Below are 18,556 nucleotides of genomic sequence, written 5' to 3'. Positions count from 1 at the left end.
CAATCTCATATTATTCTATTCGTCACATAGACGTCATAAGCTTTTATCTACCCTTCGTTTTACTCAAATCCGATTTACGGATTGAAAGTTATGACCAAAACAGTCTAACAATAACCACATAGGTATATAACACATCAATCTGATAGCATGTAGCACATAGTATGTAAGATATTTGATCAAAATAATTTTCCAAAGAAGATTCAGGGTTAACATGATTTTTCAAGTATTTAATACAAATTTTTGAACATTTTTCGGAATTAAAACAGGCCTCCGGATAATTTAATAATTAAATAATAGGGTTTTAACACCCAAATCTGACTTTAAAATCATTTAATACTAATTATCGAGCCTTGAAAATAATATAAAATAATATTTTAAAATTTAAAACTATTTTTCGAAATTTTTAAATCAAAAGAATTAATTAAATCCAAATAAGTAATCAATTAAAATTAATTAATAACTAATTAAATTAATTAATCAGTTAATATTCAAATTAATTGACTAATTAATAATTAATTTTCAACTAAAATAAATTAGTTAAATAATTTAGATTTATTTTTGAATTAAAAATAATTTTTAGAATAATAAATAATGAATTTTGGAATTTTAATAATTAAAAACAATTTTTTGAAAATAATTATAAAAATAAAATACTATTTTTGAAAATAATAAAGCAGAAATCCTGTTTTTATAATATTTTAAAACATAAATCTTATTTTTATAAAATCTGGAACCACGGGGACCATTTTGCAAAGATTACACAACTACAGGGGAACAACGGTAATTTTACCACCTTCCCCAACCATCGTCGGCGGTCGCCATTAATGGCGACCCCAAGCTTTCCGGCCAACTGAAAAACATTCCAGAAATGAGCCAGAAAAACAGCAAACGTTCTATTCAATCCCAGAAACACATCTGCAAGACTAGAATTTCCAAACAATTAACAAATTGGCCGGAAAATTCATCTGAACTTTCCGCCGCCGCCACGATCGATTTTCCGATCATCACCTTCCGGCTATCATTTTTTCATCACATATATACCAATGAATTCGTCTTTCCACGATCTACAAACTGGTATAATAAATTTTAAATAATAACCCTCGAAAAAAACGCCCAAATTTCAATTATGAACATTCAAGCACATAAACCCTAATTTTATTATTTCGAGAATTAAACCCATTTTTCTACATATTATTGAACTCCAAATTCATCATATGATATACCAAAATGACCATGACAAAATTATTTACATGATTCAAGCATCAAATCATACAAACAACATCAACACTAAGATTTCATATTTTAATCATAAATTAATTGGAAATTAAATAATTAAATAGTAAAAGAACCTTGATTTCTGCACTGAAACTGTTGTTTGATTCAGAAAGAGATTTTCGAGAGCTTGGATTCGGTATATGGCACGCTCGATTCCGAGTTCGGTAACGCTTTCGTTTGTAAGTTCGATTCTCAAGAACGTGAAGGATTTTCGGGTTTTTCTCTGTAAATTCTCTGTTTTTACTGTTTGTTTATGATTATACGAATATAATAAATTAGGAAAAAGGCTATTTATACTTATGGAATATTAATACCCGTTGGATCGTATTGGATCGGAAAATAGGTTATCTAGCCGCTAGGTAACTGCAAAAATGATCCGATTTGATATCAGTTTTGGATAATTATCAAAACCGGGCTTCTTATAAAACAATTTATACGAAGATAATGTAACAATATCCCGTCTTTCGAGAATACGGGTTTTTATTGATCTATCAAAATGATTATTGTATCGAAAATTTTAGTGCCGGGACGCATACGGGTCAAACTGTACTCCAGATCGAAAAAGTCAAAACACTGAAAATGTTCAGAATTATCAGATTAGGTTAGGAAGGAGTTTTCCGAAGAGTTTCGGGTTGTAAAAACTCAAAAACGGTTGAAGTTGAACGATTCCTGGTTTTATAATTACTTAGAAAATAATTATTAATCCATAAATCTTTATAAAATCATATATCAACCTAAAAATTAGCAGAAAAATCCCAAGATAGATTATCTATACTTTATTTTGGACTTATAAAAATTAAAATACTCAAATTTTGTTACATATAAACATCTAAATATCAATACCAATCATCTAGAATAATTCACCAAAAATCACATTATAATCACGTAATAATTATTTACTGATAAAAATAATCACACGATATATCTCGGATATTACACTCAGCCTTTTACCCTAGCATGCCTTATGTTCCTTTCTCTCAACCTTTCAGCTAACACAATCCTCCTCATTCTTGTACTTGAATTCTTATCCTTCATCAAATTGATCACCCTCTTCAATTCTTCAGTTGAAAATGTCTATTCAGTAAAATGAAGGAGCCATCCTTGTAATAGATTATGACTTCTCCCAGAGAAATAACCCAAACTTTGACTATCTCCACAGCTAGTTGTTGGTGATAATCATCATCTGTTATGCTCCTTGAAACTGGTAGAAAATCATCCTGATTGAAACAGTACCAGATAGCACCATCACCAGCTTGAATTTTTCTTAATTTTCTTCCTGCATTCTTGAAGTGAGTTTTGGTTGGAGGTTTGAATGATGGTGGTCTTGATATTTTCTTGAGTGATGTTTGGCTAGCTTTGAAAGGTATTTTGAGTAGGGAATTTGCAGTTTGCTTGTAAAGGTATTTGGGCTTTGAGGTCATGATTGGTTGAGTGTTTGTTTGGCTAGGTTTGGGGGTTGAGTTGGTAGAGTTTGTGAGATTTCAGTTTCTTGGACATCTTGTTGCCTTGCTACTCCTTCTCCTTCTTCTTGTCATCCACCTTGCTACTAGTTGTTTTTCTAGACTGACTTGTATTTGAGCCAGAGGATTTTTGCTCATCATCATCCAAGTCATCTTTTGTATTAATTTGAGCTCTAGGCAGCATGGTTTCAACATTCTTCAGATATCTTGCAATTATTTCAAAGCTACTACTGTTAGAGCGAAAACACGCGCTAAAATTACACGCAAGTATACGCGTTCACAAGTAGTATAAGATATGAATCAAATTCATTCCCACAGAGACTGGTTTAGGTTAAGTTCAATTTATGCACCCATGCAACAATGTATGGTTATCACTCAATGCTAAGACAAATAAAAACAAATTGGGTTTGATTAAACTAAGAGATTATACTAAATAACATTAACTAAGAGAATTGAGGTTGAATTACTATTATGAGACAAACATGGGATTCTAATTTCATTACTACTTCATCCAAAGTCATTGTTCTTAACCTTAGCATATGATGGTGATGACAACTAATTAGATAACACGAAACTAGTAAACACCAACTTTCGTGTACGAATACCCTACTATGAGACATCCACAAAAGAGATAAAAGCTGAATAGACACCAATTATGTTGAGACCCTATATGTCTATAGAATTTGACAACATAAAGGTTTAATGAATAAGTTATCTATCGTGATTACATAGGGCAAGTAAGATGGTTAAAATTACCTAAGAATCATGCATAACAAATACATGAACCTATGCTAGATGACAAGTTCTAAATCTCTATATTCACTTTCGCTTCAATATAGATTAACACGCTATCTTATATGTTAGCTACGCACATAAGACGAATAAGCACAACCAATACTAGGATATCAATCAATTACCACACACCAAGATATTGAAACAAATTAACTATAGAAATCCATAAGTAAATCCGTTAGAACCCCACGACAATGATTAGTTCATAACCGAACTCATCGTCACCATGGGTTCCAATGAAAGCATGATAATAAACAATATAAGAGTACTGGGGTTCAAGAACAAATCGAAAATGAGCATCCAAGTATCAACTATATTAAAGAAAACAAAAGTATTCTTCTCCGTAGCCTTTTCGTGCTCTCCAGGTCTTCTTATTGCTCTCCCAGGCCTCCTTAAGCTCCGTTACGTCTCTCCTTTGAAAAACTTCTTTATTTTTGTATATATAGAAGCCCATGCAAAGTAGAAGTCCTCCAATTAGAAGCCAAGCAAAATCATGATTTTAACATCCCGACCCGACGCGACCGCTCGCTTGATCAGCGTGGGCGCGCTGTGTCTCTGAAGTTTGGGCGCGGGCGCGCTGGCCTCCTGGATAAAATTCCACATTCTTTCTTTTCTTGCTGCAATGAGTTGGCTTCCTGAGCTTTATTCCTAGGACACCATCCTAACACCATATTAGCACCAAAATAATTCTAATTCACCTGAATTTCAGATTAATTCCTGAAATGAAAAAACACTAGAAAACACATTAAAACACAAACTGATGAGGATCAAGGAATGAATATGTTGATTTGGATTTGGTTATGCGTACTTGTGGTGATGTTCAATTGGAGAGAATCTAAACATAGGTTATGAAGCTTACTTGGACAACAAGGAATAAAGGAGCGATGCATGAAGTTGGACTAGTAGCTGATTATTATATAATTATTAATTAGAATTTTGCTTGCAAGTTTTTACCTTTCACTTGAAATGGTTTTTCTTGTTTTAAGCACTTAGAATTTTAATTTTCTATTTGGATTTGGTTTTTATCTTTTTTCTATCCGAGTTTGGTTTTTAAATTTGTTTCCTGGAAGGATTCAGATATTGGCTAATTCAAGTTGATATTGAATTTCTCTGATTCCATTGGGTTTGGGTTATTGTCTAAGCCTATAAATACCCCTCTCATGTAATCTTTTAAGAGAGATAATGGATGATATAAAACTTTTGCTTTGAGATAAACTATGTGTAGTTTTTTTCTCTCTAAACTTCAACTACTGGATTATTTTGAAGGTTAGATTCAAATTACTTAGTTTCTGGATTGATCTAAGCAATTTGAGATTCAAAGTTCACGTTTCTGGATTGATCGTGTTCTTTTGAAATATCCTTTCTTATCCCATTTCTTTTTGTTTTTCCTTTCTTTGTGGTGCGATCCACATCAATTTGGTATCAAGAGCCAATGTTTTTTCTCCAATTTCTTGATTGTTGGGAGATCTAGGTTTCAAATTGTTTTTACTATTCACGAGTTACTATTCACGAGCAATCTGGAAAGGGAACAGGGGCTGCGGCACTGTTCACGCGTACTGTTCACGTGCACTATTCATCGCACTTTTCACGGGTACTGTTCACCAATTTTTTTCCAGGTTTTTCTATGGCTACGGATGAATTACTCATAAAATTACTTGTAAAATTGGATAAGATTGATAAACGTACTCAAAAGCTTGCTAATTCAACGGAATCAAGGTTTGATGCATTGGGTAAACTTTTAATTAAGGTGAAAGATAGTGATGAAGTCTATGATCCTAGTATAGAGCTTGGTTATTTTACAGGTTTGGGTAGCACGGAAGATTTTTTGAATGGGTTTCACAAGTCGACAAGATTTTTGCTTATACAGGTTGGACTGAGATGAAAATATTCAAGATTGCGGCGCTTAAACTAACAAAGGAAGCAGGCTTGTGGTTTGATAATCTAAACACAAAAAGAGTTAGATCTTGAAAAGAAATGATTATGACTTGGACATCTTTGAAGAAGAAACTTCATGTATAATATATTCCTTTGGATTATAAATTAGAATGTATAATGAAGATGACATCCATGTCTCAAGGTACTATGAGTGTTTCCAAGTATACTTCTGAATTTGAAAGATTGCACCTTATTTGTGACTTGGAGGAGACCAAAACAATGAAGATTGGAAGATTTATTCATGGATTGAATTTGCATATTTATCAATGGTTAAATCAATTCCATATATCTCTTTTAAAGATATCTGCAATATAGCTTTGAAATTTGAAAATTATCAACAAGATGAGCAAACGGAGAATCAGAAGCATACTTTTCAAAGGTTTGATCTTTCTCAACAAACTCAAGAGGAGGTAGCAAACATGGAAGAAGAAGAAGAAACATCTGCTACTACAATGATTGATGTTAATTTGCTTGTTGATTGTATGGTGTTATGTAATGACCGAGGAATTACGCTTGTATTATATTATAATAATGATAAATTATGTGTATTATTATGTGGTTAAATGTGTTAAGTCGTTAAACCCTAACTGATATGTGCTATGTGTTGGCTGTTTTGATCCAAACGTGTTTTGGATATTTATTGAGCATTTTATCATCAGTTATATATATATTATATCAAAACCTGTACAGCTCAAAACTATGTTTTAAAAACCCGTATTTCAAACAAAATCATTGGCCCTATTTTGCCAAAAAATGCCCTATCCCATATCGCTATTCTGAACCCCTAAACGTTTTACAAATTTACCTTTTTCGCGAAAAACGACTTTTCCGGACCCCTTCGGGTACCAAAAGCCCCACAAAAATCACATTTTTATTTTTATATGATCATGAAATTATCATATCTTATTTTTCTTTGCATTTTTGTAATATTCACAATTTTTGGGAATTTTTGACATTAATTTTGTATTTATTGGATATTTAAAAATTCATTATTAATACCCAAAAATTATAAAAATTGGGGCCAAATATTTTTATTAGATGTATAATTAGACCCTTAATTTTATTTAGGGGTCTTATTTTCATTAGTATAAATACCTATTTTATTATTAATTATTCATTAATTAATTGTTAAAAATCAGAAAATAAAAAAATTAGAAAGTGGGGGTGAAGAACAACCAGGGAATTAAACTGCAGATTTGAGAGTGATTCTGTTACCCGTTTTGATCATGTGAGTAACCAAAACAAAGCTCTTGATCTCTACTTTCTGTTCATACCATCAATTTCATATTTTGATGCTTAGATTTTCAATTCATATTTTAGGGTTCATGAACTGAAATTGGGGGTTTTTGATTCTGGGGTTCTGGGTTGATTTTGATGCTTGGTATAGTTTCCTGTACTTGGTTACAATCGATTTATGTTATTTATTTGAACAAACGATTGTTCTAAGTGTTAGTTCTTAGTTTCAAGTTTATACAATTTTATTTTAGTTCGTTTTTGATTTTGTATGAATCTGAGATTGTTTTGATTATAGGGGTTTGATTGTAGAACTAATAAGCTTTATTTTGATATATTATTTGTAATTTTTCGTGTAAGAATCTGTGAGTTTAGTATTTGGCCGGAAAATTGTTTGATTTGGCCGGAGAAATTGTTCCCGGAGTTATTAGGCGATGTTGTTGGCATGGGTGTGTTTCTCGAGTGATTTTGAATGAAAACCTGCAAAGAATCGATTCAAATGGTTCGTGGTTGTGCCAAATCGAAGCCGCCGGAGTTCGTGACGGAGCTCGCCGGCCGATGCTCTGTTCTTGGCCGGAGAAGACAACCTGTGCAACGGAGACGAAAGAGGACAACGGGGTTGTGTTGCTGCAGTCACGTGGAGTCGAACGGGACAAGAACCTTGCAGAAACGATGGCCTGAAAGCTGGGAATTGCTCGTCGGAAAACTCGTCGGAACCGGTCACCATTGCCGGATTCTGGGCAGCCTGGCCGTGTTCTTGAAGACCCGGGTTCGACCCGGTTTCCAACCCGGTTTCGACCCGGGGTTTGATCCAATAAAACCAAAAATCAGTTCCAGAATTATGTTTCTGGAATTTTAATTATTTATTTATATTTTATTAAAGTAAAAATCAGTTTTTAATAATTCTAAAAAGTAAATAAAAATTAGATTTAAATTCTGAAAAGTATTATTAATAATTTCTGAATTATTTTATTAATTTAGAAATTTGAAATTAGTTATCTATTTAATTATTTATTAGTTATCTAATTAGTTAATAATTAGGTAATTAATTAATAATTAGGTAAATAATTAATAAATAAGGATTAAAAATAATCGAATAATATGAATAATAATTCGTTAATTAGTTAAATATTCCGAGTAACTCGTACCTATTCGAGTCGTGATTCGTTAAGTTAGAATTATTAATCGAGCGATATTCAGTCGAAGAATATCGTACTAATTATTCGTATCGAATAATTAAATATCGATAATTAATTAACGAATTGTATAAGTTATAATAATAATAACAGTTCGATAGTTATTCGAGAATCGCGAGTAGCTCGTATTTATACGAGTAGTTGCTCGTTGAATTATGATTCGAATAATATTTATTTATTCGATAAGTATCATATCAGTTATTTGTATCGATTAGTTATTTGTAAATAATCGATCTAATTGAGTAAGTGATAATAATTTGTAAATAATTTTAATAAATTATAATTAATTCTAATAATTAGGGATTAATTATTTTAAAATACAATAATTATTAATTAATTATGTAAAAATATAATTAAGGATTATTTTATTATAATTAATTATTTATAATTAATTATTAATTAAATCTTGTTTAATTCATAATAATTCAACCGTTAGTCCGATTTGAGCGAAACGAAGACCCCTAGACTCAGAAAAATGAAACGAATCCAATAAAAATAATTGTAAGTTATAATTTCTTCCGGAAGAGAGTGGTCTTGTGATAATTAATAGTTCGTAGGCCCTAATAGGGGTATAATTTAATCGAATAATCCCGAAAAATTATAATAAAGTCAGATAAGGCTAGTTAATGCAGGTATGAGTCTAGAATCAATTCTAAAAAAATAATAATTATAAGTCTAAAAATTGATTATGTGCTTTATGTGCTATGTGCTTTATGTGATTATGTGAACCTATGTGCTATATCAATATATGTGTATATATGTGAATCAGATAGAAACGCATGGGTAGACTTATAAGGTTACGTGATATCAATTCCAGATACACGTATATAGTAAGTTATCTAAACAACTATCTTTCCATGATTGGTTCAGTGTTAGCAAGGCAGAGTAAGCTAGGGACAAAAGGCGGTGAGTTGAATCAGGTTAAGTACGCGCGAGGCAAGTTTTTCCCATATTCTAAATTCAGAATAGTGAATTATATTCCATTTTACATATCAATTACACTTTGATAATTCTTGTTCATATGCACTGATACATATCTATTGATTCTTGTTTCTATTTCATTTCGATTCTTAATTTCTCCCAATTTATTGAATCCTCTATTCATATTCCAATATTTTTACCCTTGTTACATATATTATGATATATCCTGATGTTGGGATACATCAAAAGCATTCCGATTATTCCGGATGCTAAACTTCGGACTGGATGGTTACGATACAGGCTGGGTTTTACTCAGACCTTTAATTAATAGGCCATAGCTGCCTGAGTACTCTTTATGTTGGTTGGATCTATACAGTTGGGTATAGATTCGCACTGTATCCTGACTGATCAGCGGGTTATAGTGCATATATTGGTTCTTGTTTCCAGTCTTGTTCATTTGGCACTCGCCAGTATTGGCAAATTATTAGTCTATACAGACTCAGATGGTTGATCAAACCAGCAGCTTATTGGTTCACTTATTTCTCTCTCTTTATACTATCTATATTGTTGCAGGCTTGTTGAGCAATTTTGGCTCATCCTCTTTTATTGTTATTCCTATTGTCTTACAGTTAAGGTAGAGAATGAAACCCATCAGAACCCGCGTAGTCAAGAAGCGAGTCAAGCAGCGGGACCCTCTTATACCAAGGGTGTTCATCCCTATCCCTGAAGAGAGCTTTGAGTTATCAGATCAGGTGTAACAGGATAAGTACTATTATGGTTTGAATAAAAGTTGTGTGGTGAGCATGTAGATAGAATAAAGTTTTGTAATAAAGAGAGTTCTTGAGACGGATTGTTTTTATTTGGTTTGTAATAAAGTTAGTATGTGGTTCTTGTTTTCAAATCTTAACCTTAAAAGATCCTGAGTAGTAGTAGTTCGGGGTAACTATTTCAATTATATTCCGCTTGTGCGAGATTAGTGAGTAGTTATTATTAGTAATGCCCCAAATCTATACCCCGGATTTGGAGGGTGTTACAGTTGGCATCAGAGCTTAGGTTTGACCTTTGAAAACAAGAACGTTAGGGCTAAGATAAGATAGGAAAATGAGATAGGATGAGAGTAAGAATGTTAGGATTGTTTGTCTATGTGATTAGAAGTTATGAGTTTTGGATTGTGATTTGATTGTTTTTGTGTTATTATTTTTATGTATATTAGATGGCTTCTTTATCATCATCTACGGAGAGGACCGAGACAGATCCAGTGGATGCACCGATAGTAGCCCCAGTGTCAGAGCAGATCTTACCTCCATTGCCACCTGAGCCAGCACCAGAGATACCACTTCCCCCAGAGGTACCAGGTTTCGTAGATTATTTTCCATATTTTGAGCCAGAGATACCAGATTTTCCACCACTAGAGTTCCCGATGTTCGATATTCCTGACATGATTGACCTTCCGCAGTGGGAGGATTTAGAGCCTCAGATTCCTATGCCACCAGTCGAGATTCCAGAGCTGCCACATATGGAGTTAAAGGCAGAGCCGCCAGTGTATGCGCCGATGGAGCATCCTGTCTTATTTCCTGCCCCATTAGCCATTTATGCACCTATTCCAGGAGTTTATCAGTTTCCTCAGCCAGAGTTTATGGATGATATTGTGGTGGATGGACCATTACCTTCTCGAGGTTCCAGCACTGATCTTCGGGAGCATCATACCGTGACTTACCAGCGCTTTCAGGCAGAGAGGGAGGAGAGGATTAGATGGCAGAACCAGTGTAGGGAGATCCTTGGGTTGTATGAGACACATACGGATGGTCCTGTCAGAGCATTACGACCGGATTATATACTGAGAGAGAGGCTACATCATATTCACCGGGTTAGTTCGCAGCAGCTTACTGATTTGAGACAGCAGGATCTTAGTGCAGAGACAGCATATCGCAGAGCATTGGGACTTACCGAGGCAGTGCTAGAGGCATTGCAGGAGGAGTTGAGCCACGTACCACCAGGATTTTGAGACCAGCAGATCAATGAGTGTGGTATTATGTATATTTTGTAGATAGAGGCAGCATAGTATTGTATGACTAGTGTGTATGAGTGTAGTTACTGACTTTGACCGATAGTAGTAGTAGCAGTATGACTGTTATATCATAGGTTTTTGTATCAAGCACTGACACCTGTAGCTGGTGTTCTACATGTATATATACGAGATGATCTTTTGCACGTTTCTTTATTTTATTTTCAGTTATTTAAGCATTTATATTTATTTCAGTACCATTGCATATTTACAAATGTAGTTTTATTTACGATCATGTTGTATCCTTATGTAAAAAAAAAACACATCATACTGTTTTATCTATTCAGTTATTTAATAAGCTGTTTTATTTTCTCAAATCGACTATTTTAATATATGTTTAATATACTGTTATTAAAGAAGACCGTTGTTTATTTACCAGAAAGATGGCACCTAAAAGAAAAACACAACCCGATTCATCGAATGGGAACACCGAGGGCCAAAACAATAATAAATAGATGGATCAGATGTTTAATCTCATGCAACAGCAAATGTTGATGATGCAACAACAAATGCAGCAGCAACAGCAGCAGTTCCAGCAACAGATGTTACAGCAAGCCGCTCATCCAGGACATCAAGTACCACCAGCAGCGCCTACGACCACTTTCAAGCAATTTCAGTCGGTGAAGCCACCGGAATTTATGGGTTCCACGGATCCTACAAAAGCGAGAGCTTGGCTGAAAGAGATGGAAAAGGCTTTTTCGTTGGTAAAGGTTGAGGAAGAGCAGAAGACGGATTTTTCTAGCTATTTCCTGAAAGGCGAAGCTAATTACTGGTGGGAATCGAAGAAAGCTTTGGAAGAAGAAGGTGTGGTGACCTGGGATAGATTCACTGATCTTTTCTTGGAGAAATATTTTCCTCGTTTTATGAAAAACCAGATGGAGATCAAGTTCCTGGAGCTGAAACAAGACAACTTATCGGTTGCGGATTATGAGACCAAGTTTACTGAATTGGCAAGGTTTGTTCCAGAGCAGGTGGATACGGATGAGAAGCGGGCCAAAAGATTTCAGCAAGGACTAAAACCATGGATTCGTAGCAGGGTAGCTGTGTTTGAATTGACAACTTATACGGCCATTGTTCAGAAGGCTATGATTATTGAAGGAGAAAGCGAAGCAACTCAGAAAGAGAAAGGACCAGGGAATTTTCAGAATCATTTCAACAAAAGGCCGGGATTTCAAGCTCGAGGAAAAGTAAACTTTAGGAGGCCAGAACAAAACAACCAGAGGATGGGTAATCGACTACCTGCCCCAACTCAGCAAAGGCTTATTCGATCGCCTGTACCTGATTGCAGAACGTGTGGTAGAAAGCATACGAGAATTTGCAACAAGCCAAATGTCACGTGTTTCAAGTGCAAGCAAAGGGGACACTATTCTGGAGAATGTCCGATGGGAAAAGCAGAAGTTACTTGTTTTCAATGTGGAAGAAAAGGACATATCGCCAGAGACTGCAGAGGAATTGCAATGGCCGCTAGTATTCCAAGAGTTTTAGCATTACCTCCACCTCCACTACCACAGCAATATCAGCCCAAAGTAAGGACTTTCAACATGTCAATGAAGGAAGCGGTACAGAGTCCGAATGTGGTTGCAGGTACACTTCCTGTAAATTCCGTAAATGCTTTGGTATTGATTGATTCAGGAGCTACTAGATCTTTTATTTCTGAAGCTTTTATCTCTAAAATAAATTGTGAGGTACAGTGGTTAGATGAAGTGTTAGTCATAAAATTAGCGAATAATGATCAGGTTGCATTAGATCGAGTATGCCCGAGTTGTGATATTGAGATAGGAAGATGTCATTTTTTAGTTGATTTGATACCTTTTAGGTTAGGGGAGTTTGATGTTATTCTAGGAATGGATTGGCTATCTAGTAATAATGCTCAAATTGATTGTGCGAATAAGAGAGTGAAATTGCAAACTGAAGAAAATGAAACGGTAATATTCAAAGGTGAGAAGCAAAAGCAGAAATTCCTATCAATAATGCAAACGAGAAGATTGCTACGCCAAGGATGTCAAGCTTATTTAGCCTATGTACGTGATGCTGATAAGGGAAATTCATAGATTAAAGATATTCCATTAGTTTGTGAATTTCTTGATATTTTTCCAGACGAATTACCAGGACTTCCACCAGATCGAGAAATCGAGTTCACTATTGACTTGACGCCAGGGACTGAACCAATTTCGAAAGCTCCATATCGAATGGCACCTGTTGAAATGAGGGAATTAGCAAAGCAGTTGCAAGAACTTCTTGACAAAGGAATTATAAGGCCAAGTGTATCCCCATGGGGCGCGCCAGTATTGTTCGTGAAAAAGAAGGATGGCAGTATGCGACTGTGTATTGATTATCATGAGCTGAACAAGTTAACTATCAAGAATAAATATCCTTTACCTCGCATTGATGATTTATTTGATCAATTAAAAGGAGCAGCATGGTTTTCAAAAATCGACTTACGATCAGGCTATCATCAGTTAAAGATCAAGGCCGAAGATATTCCAAAGACAACATTTAGAACGAGGTACGGACACTATGAATTTCTTGTGATAGCTTTTGGATTAACGAATGCACCTGCAGCGTTTATGGATTTGATGAATCGAATATTCAAGAAGTATTTGGATAAGTTTATCATTATATTTATTGATGACATTTTGATCTACTCAAAGACGGGAGAAGAGCATGCAGTGCATTTAAGAACGACATTGGAGATATTACGAAAGGAGCAGCTTTATGCAAAATTTTCAAAATGTGAATTTTGGTTGAAAGAAGTGCAGTTTCTAGGGCATATCATCAGCAGAGAAGACATTCAAGTTGATCCAGCAAAGATTGAAGCTGTGCTGAATTGGGAAAGACCAAAGACGCCGACAGAGGTTCGAAGTTTCTTAGGTTTGGCAGGATATTATCGAAGATTTGTCAAAGATTTTGCGAAGATAGCAACACCGTTGACCAAATTAACTCGACAAAGTGAAAAGTTCGAATGGAATAGTAAATGTGAAGAAAGTTTTCAAGAGTTGAAGAATCAGTTGGTGACTGCACCAATATTAGTACTGCCAGACGAGCAAGGAAATTTTGTTATTTACAGTGACGCTTCATATCGTGGTTTAGGATGTGTGTTGATGCAACATGGTAACGTCATTGCATATGCGTCGCGATAACTTAAACCTCATGAGCAGAAATATCCTATGCATGATCTGGAATTGGCAGCAATTGTATTTGCATTGAAGCTTTGGAGACATTATCTGTACGGTGAAAAATGCGAAATCTATACGGATCATAAAAGTCTGAAGTATATCTTCACTCAAAAGGAACTGAACATGCGACAACGTCGATGGCTGGAATTGATTAAAGATTATGATGTTACAATCAGTTATCATCCGGGAAAAGCAAATGTTGTAGCAGATGCACTAAGCAGAAAAAAAAGATTGAATCGGTTAACTTCATGTGAAGAATTGGTTAAAGAATTCGACAAATTGGAAATTGAGATTCGTATTCCTCATGAATCTGCAGGAACTATTTACGCTATGACTTTTCAACCAGGGTTGCTAGAAAAGATTCGCCATTGTCAAGATAAAGTGATGAGTCAAGACGACAACTTAACAGGAGAAGAGATTACAACTCAGAAAGATAATGAAGGAATTTTACGTTTTACGTCAAGAATCTGGATCCCTAACGTAGTAGAATTAAAAGAAGAAATTATGCGAGATGCGCACAATTTGAAGTATTCCATTCATCCAGGAAGCACGAAAATGTATCGCGATTTGAAGGAAAACTTTTGGTGGCCGAATATGAAGAAGGAGATAGCAGAATGGGTGAGTAAATGCTACACATGCCAGCGAGTTAAAGCAGAGCATCAACGTCCTAGTGGGTTATTGCAACCATTAGACATTCCAGAATGGAAATGGGAACATCTAGCGATGGATTTCGTAGCGGGACTTCCAAGGACAAAAGCCAATCACGATGCAATTTGGGTTATTATTGATCGATTGACGAAATCAGCACATTTTCTTCCAATTAATGAGAGATTTTCATTGGACAAGCTAGTGCATTTATATCTTAAAGAAATTGTGATGTGTCATGGAGTACCAGTATCAATTGTATCGGATCGAGATCCTCGTTTCAATTCAAGATTTTGGAGACAATTCCAAGAATGTCTAGGAACGAAGTTGAATATGAGTACAGCCTATCATCCGCAAACTGACGGTCAAAGTGAAAGGACAATTCAAACGATTGAAGACATGTTACGAGTTTGTGCGATCGATTTTGAAGGTAGTTGGGATGAACATTTACCCCCAGTGGAATTTTCTTATAATAACAGCTATCACGCCAGTATTGGAATGCCACCGTATGAAGCATTATATGGAAGGAAATGCAGATCACCAGTGCATTGGGATGAAGTTGGAGAACGCAAGATTTTGGGTCCAGAATTAATTCAGCAGACAAAAGAAAGGATTAAACTCATTCGAAAACGAATCGAGACAGCACAAAACAGGCAAAGCAGATATGCAGACCAAGCAAGGAAGGATATGGACTATCAGGAAGGAGAACGCGTATTGCTCAAAATATCGCCATAGAAAGGATTGACCAGATTTGGCAATAAAGGGAAATTGAAGCCACGATACGTTGGACCATTTGAGATTTTGAAGAAAATTGGGAAGGTTGCGTATGAATTAGCTCTACCACCCCATATGCAGCACATTCACAATGTATTTCATGTATCTATGCTTAAGAAGTATAATCCTGATACAAGGCATGTAATAGAATATGAACCAGTAGAACTTCAGGCAGATTTGTCATATGTAGAGCAGCCAATAAGAATTCTAGATAGGCAAGAGAGGATATTAAGAAATAAGTCTGTATCATTAGTGAGAGTTTTATGGAGAAACCCAGTGGTTGAGGAATCAACCTGGGAGCTTGAGAGTGAAATGTTAGAAAGGTATCCTCAGTTATTTGCATAATGTGATTCTGAGGACAGAATCTTGTTAAAGGGGGGGAGAATGTAATGACCGAGGAATTACGCTTGTATTATATTATAATAATGATAAATTATGTGTATTATTATGTGGTTAAATGTGTTAAGTCGTTAAACCCTAACTGATATGTGCTATGTGTTGGCTGTTTTGATCCAAACGTGTTTTGGATATTTATTGAGCATTTTATCATCAGTTATATATATATTATATCAAAACCTGTACAGCTCAAAACTATGTTTTAAAAGCCCGTATTTCAAACAAAATCATTGGCCCTATTTTGCCAAAAAATGCCCTATCCCATATCGCTATTCTGAACCCCTAAACGTTTTACAAATTTACCTTTTTTCGCGAAAAATGACTTTTCCGGACCCCTTCGGGTACCAAAAGCCCCACAAAAATCACATTTTTATTTTTATATGATCATGAAATTATCATATCTTATTTTTCTTTGCATTTTTGTAATATTCACAATTTTTGAGAATTTTTGACATTAATTTTGTATTTATTGGATATTTAAAAATTCATTATTAATACCCAAAAATTATAAAAATTGGGGCCAAATATTTTTATTAGATGTATAATTAGACCCTTAATTTTATTTAGGGGTATTATTTTCATTAGTATAAATACCTATTTTATTATTAATTATTTATTAATTAATTGTTAAAAATCAGAAAATAAAAAAATTAGAAAGTGGGGGTGAAGAACAACCAGGGAATTAAACTGCAGATTTGAGAGTGATTCTGTTACCCGTTTTGATCATGTGAGTAACCAAAACAAAGCTCTTGATCTCTACTTTCTGTTCATACCATCAATTTCATGTTTTGATGCTTAGATTTTCAATTCATATTTTAGGGTTCATGAACTGAAATTGGGGGTTTTTGATTCTGGGGTTCTGGGTTGATTTTGATGCTTGGTATAGTTTCCTGTACTTGGTTACAATCGATTTATGTTATTTATTTGAACAAACGATTGTTCTAAGTGTTAGTTCTTAGTTTCAAGTTTATACAATTTTATTTTAGTTCGTTTTTGATTTTGTATGAATCTGAGATTGTTTTGATTATAGGGGTTTGATTGTAGAACTAATAAGCTTTATTTTGATATATTATTTGTAATTTTTCGTGTAAGAATCTGTGAGTTTAGTATTTGGCCGGAAAATTGTTTGATTTGGCCGGAGAAATTGTTCCCGGAGTTATTAGGCGATGTTGTTGGCATGGGTGTGTTTCTCGAGTGATTTTGAATGAAAACCTGCAAAGAATCGATTCAAATGGTTCGTGGTTGTGCCAAATCGAAGCCGCCAGAGAAGCTCTGTTCTTGGCCGGAGAAGACAACCTGTGCAACGGAGACGAAAGAGGACAACGGGGTTGTGTTGCTGCAGTCACGTGGAGTCGAACGGGATAAGAACCTTGCAGAAACGATGGCCTGAAAGCTGGGAATTGCTCGTCGGAAAACTCGTCGGAACCGGTCACCATTGCCGGATTCTGGGCAGCCTGGCCGTGTTCTTGAAGACCCGGGTTCGACCCGGTTTCCAACCCGGTTTCGACCCGGGGTTTGATCCAATAAAACCAAAAATCAGTTCCAGAATTATGTTTCTGGAATTTTAATTATTTATTTATATTTTATTAAAGTAAAAATCAGTTTTTAATAATTCTAAAAAGTAAATAAAAATTAGATTTAAATTCTGAAAAGTATTATTAATAATTTCTGAATTATTTTATTAATTTAGAAATTTGAAATTAGTTATCTATTTAATTATTTATTAGTTATCTAATTAGTTAATAATTAGGTAATTAATTAATAATTAGGTAAATAATTAATAAATAAGGATTAAAAATAATCGAATAATATGAATAATAATTCGTTAATTAGTTAAATATTCCGAGTAACTCGTACCTATTCGAGTCGTGATTCGTTAAGTTAGAATTATTAATCGAGCGATATTTAGTCGAAGAATATCGTACTAATTATTCGTATCGAATAATTAAATATCGATAATTAATTAACGAATTGTATAAGTTATAATAATAATAACAGTTCGATAGTTATTCGAGAATCGCGAGTAGCTCGTATTTATACGAGTAGTTGCTCGTTGAATTATGATTCGAATAATATTTATTTATTCGATAAGTATCGTATCAGTTATTTGTATCGATTAGTTATTTGTAAATAATCGATCTAATTGAGTAAGTGATAATAATTTGTAAATAATTTTAATAAATTATAATTAATTCTAATAATTAGGGATTAATTATTTTAAAATACAATAATTATTAATTAATTATGTAAAAATATAATTAAGGATTATTTAATTATAATTAATTATTTATAATTAATTATTAATTAATTAAATCTTGTTTAATTCATAATAATTCAACCGTTAGTCCGATTTGAGCGAAACGAAGACCCCTAGACTCAGAAAAATGAAACGAATCCAATAAAAATAATTGTAAGTTATAATTTCTTCCGGAAGAGAGTGGTCTTGTGATAATTAATAGTTCGTAGGCCCTAATAGGGGTATAATTTAATCAAATAATCCCGAAAAATTATAATAAAGTCAGATAAGGCTAGTTAATGCAGGTATGAGTTTAGAATCAATTCTAAAAAAAAAATAATTATAAGTCTAAAAATTGATTATGTGCTTTATGTGCTATGTGCTTTATGTGATTATGTGAACCTATGTGCTATATCAATATATGTGTATATATGCGAATCAGATAGAAACGC

This window comes from Apium graveolens, chromosome 3, assembly GCF_009905375.1.
Source record: "Apium graveolens cultivar Ventura chromosome 3, ASM990537v1, whole genome shotgun sequence".
Classification (NCBI taxonomy): domain Eukaryota; kingdom Viridiplantae; phylum Streptophyta; class Magnoliopsida; order Apiales; family Apiaceae; genus Apium; species Apium graveolens.
The sequence above is the reverse complement of the archived record's forward strand: the minus strand, read 5'-3'. Positions refer to the sequence as shown.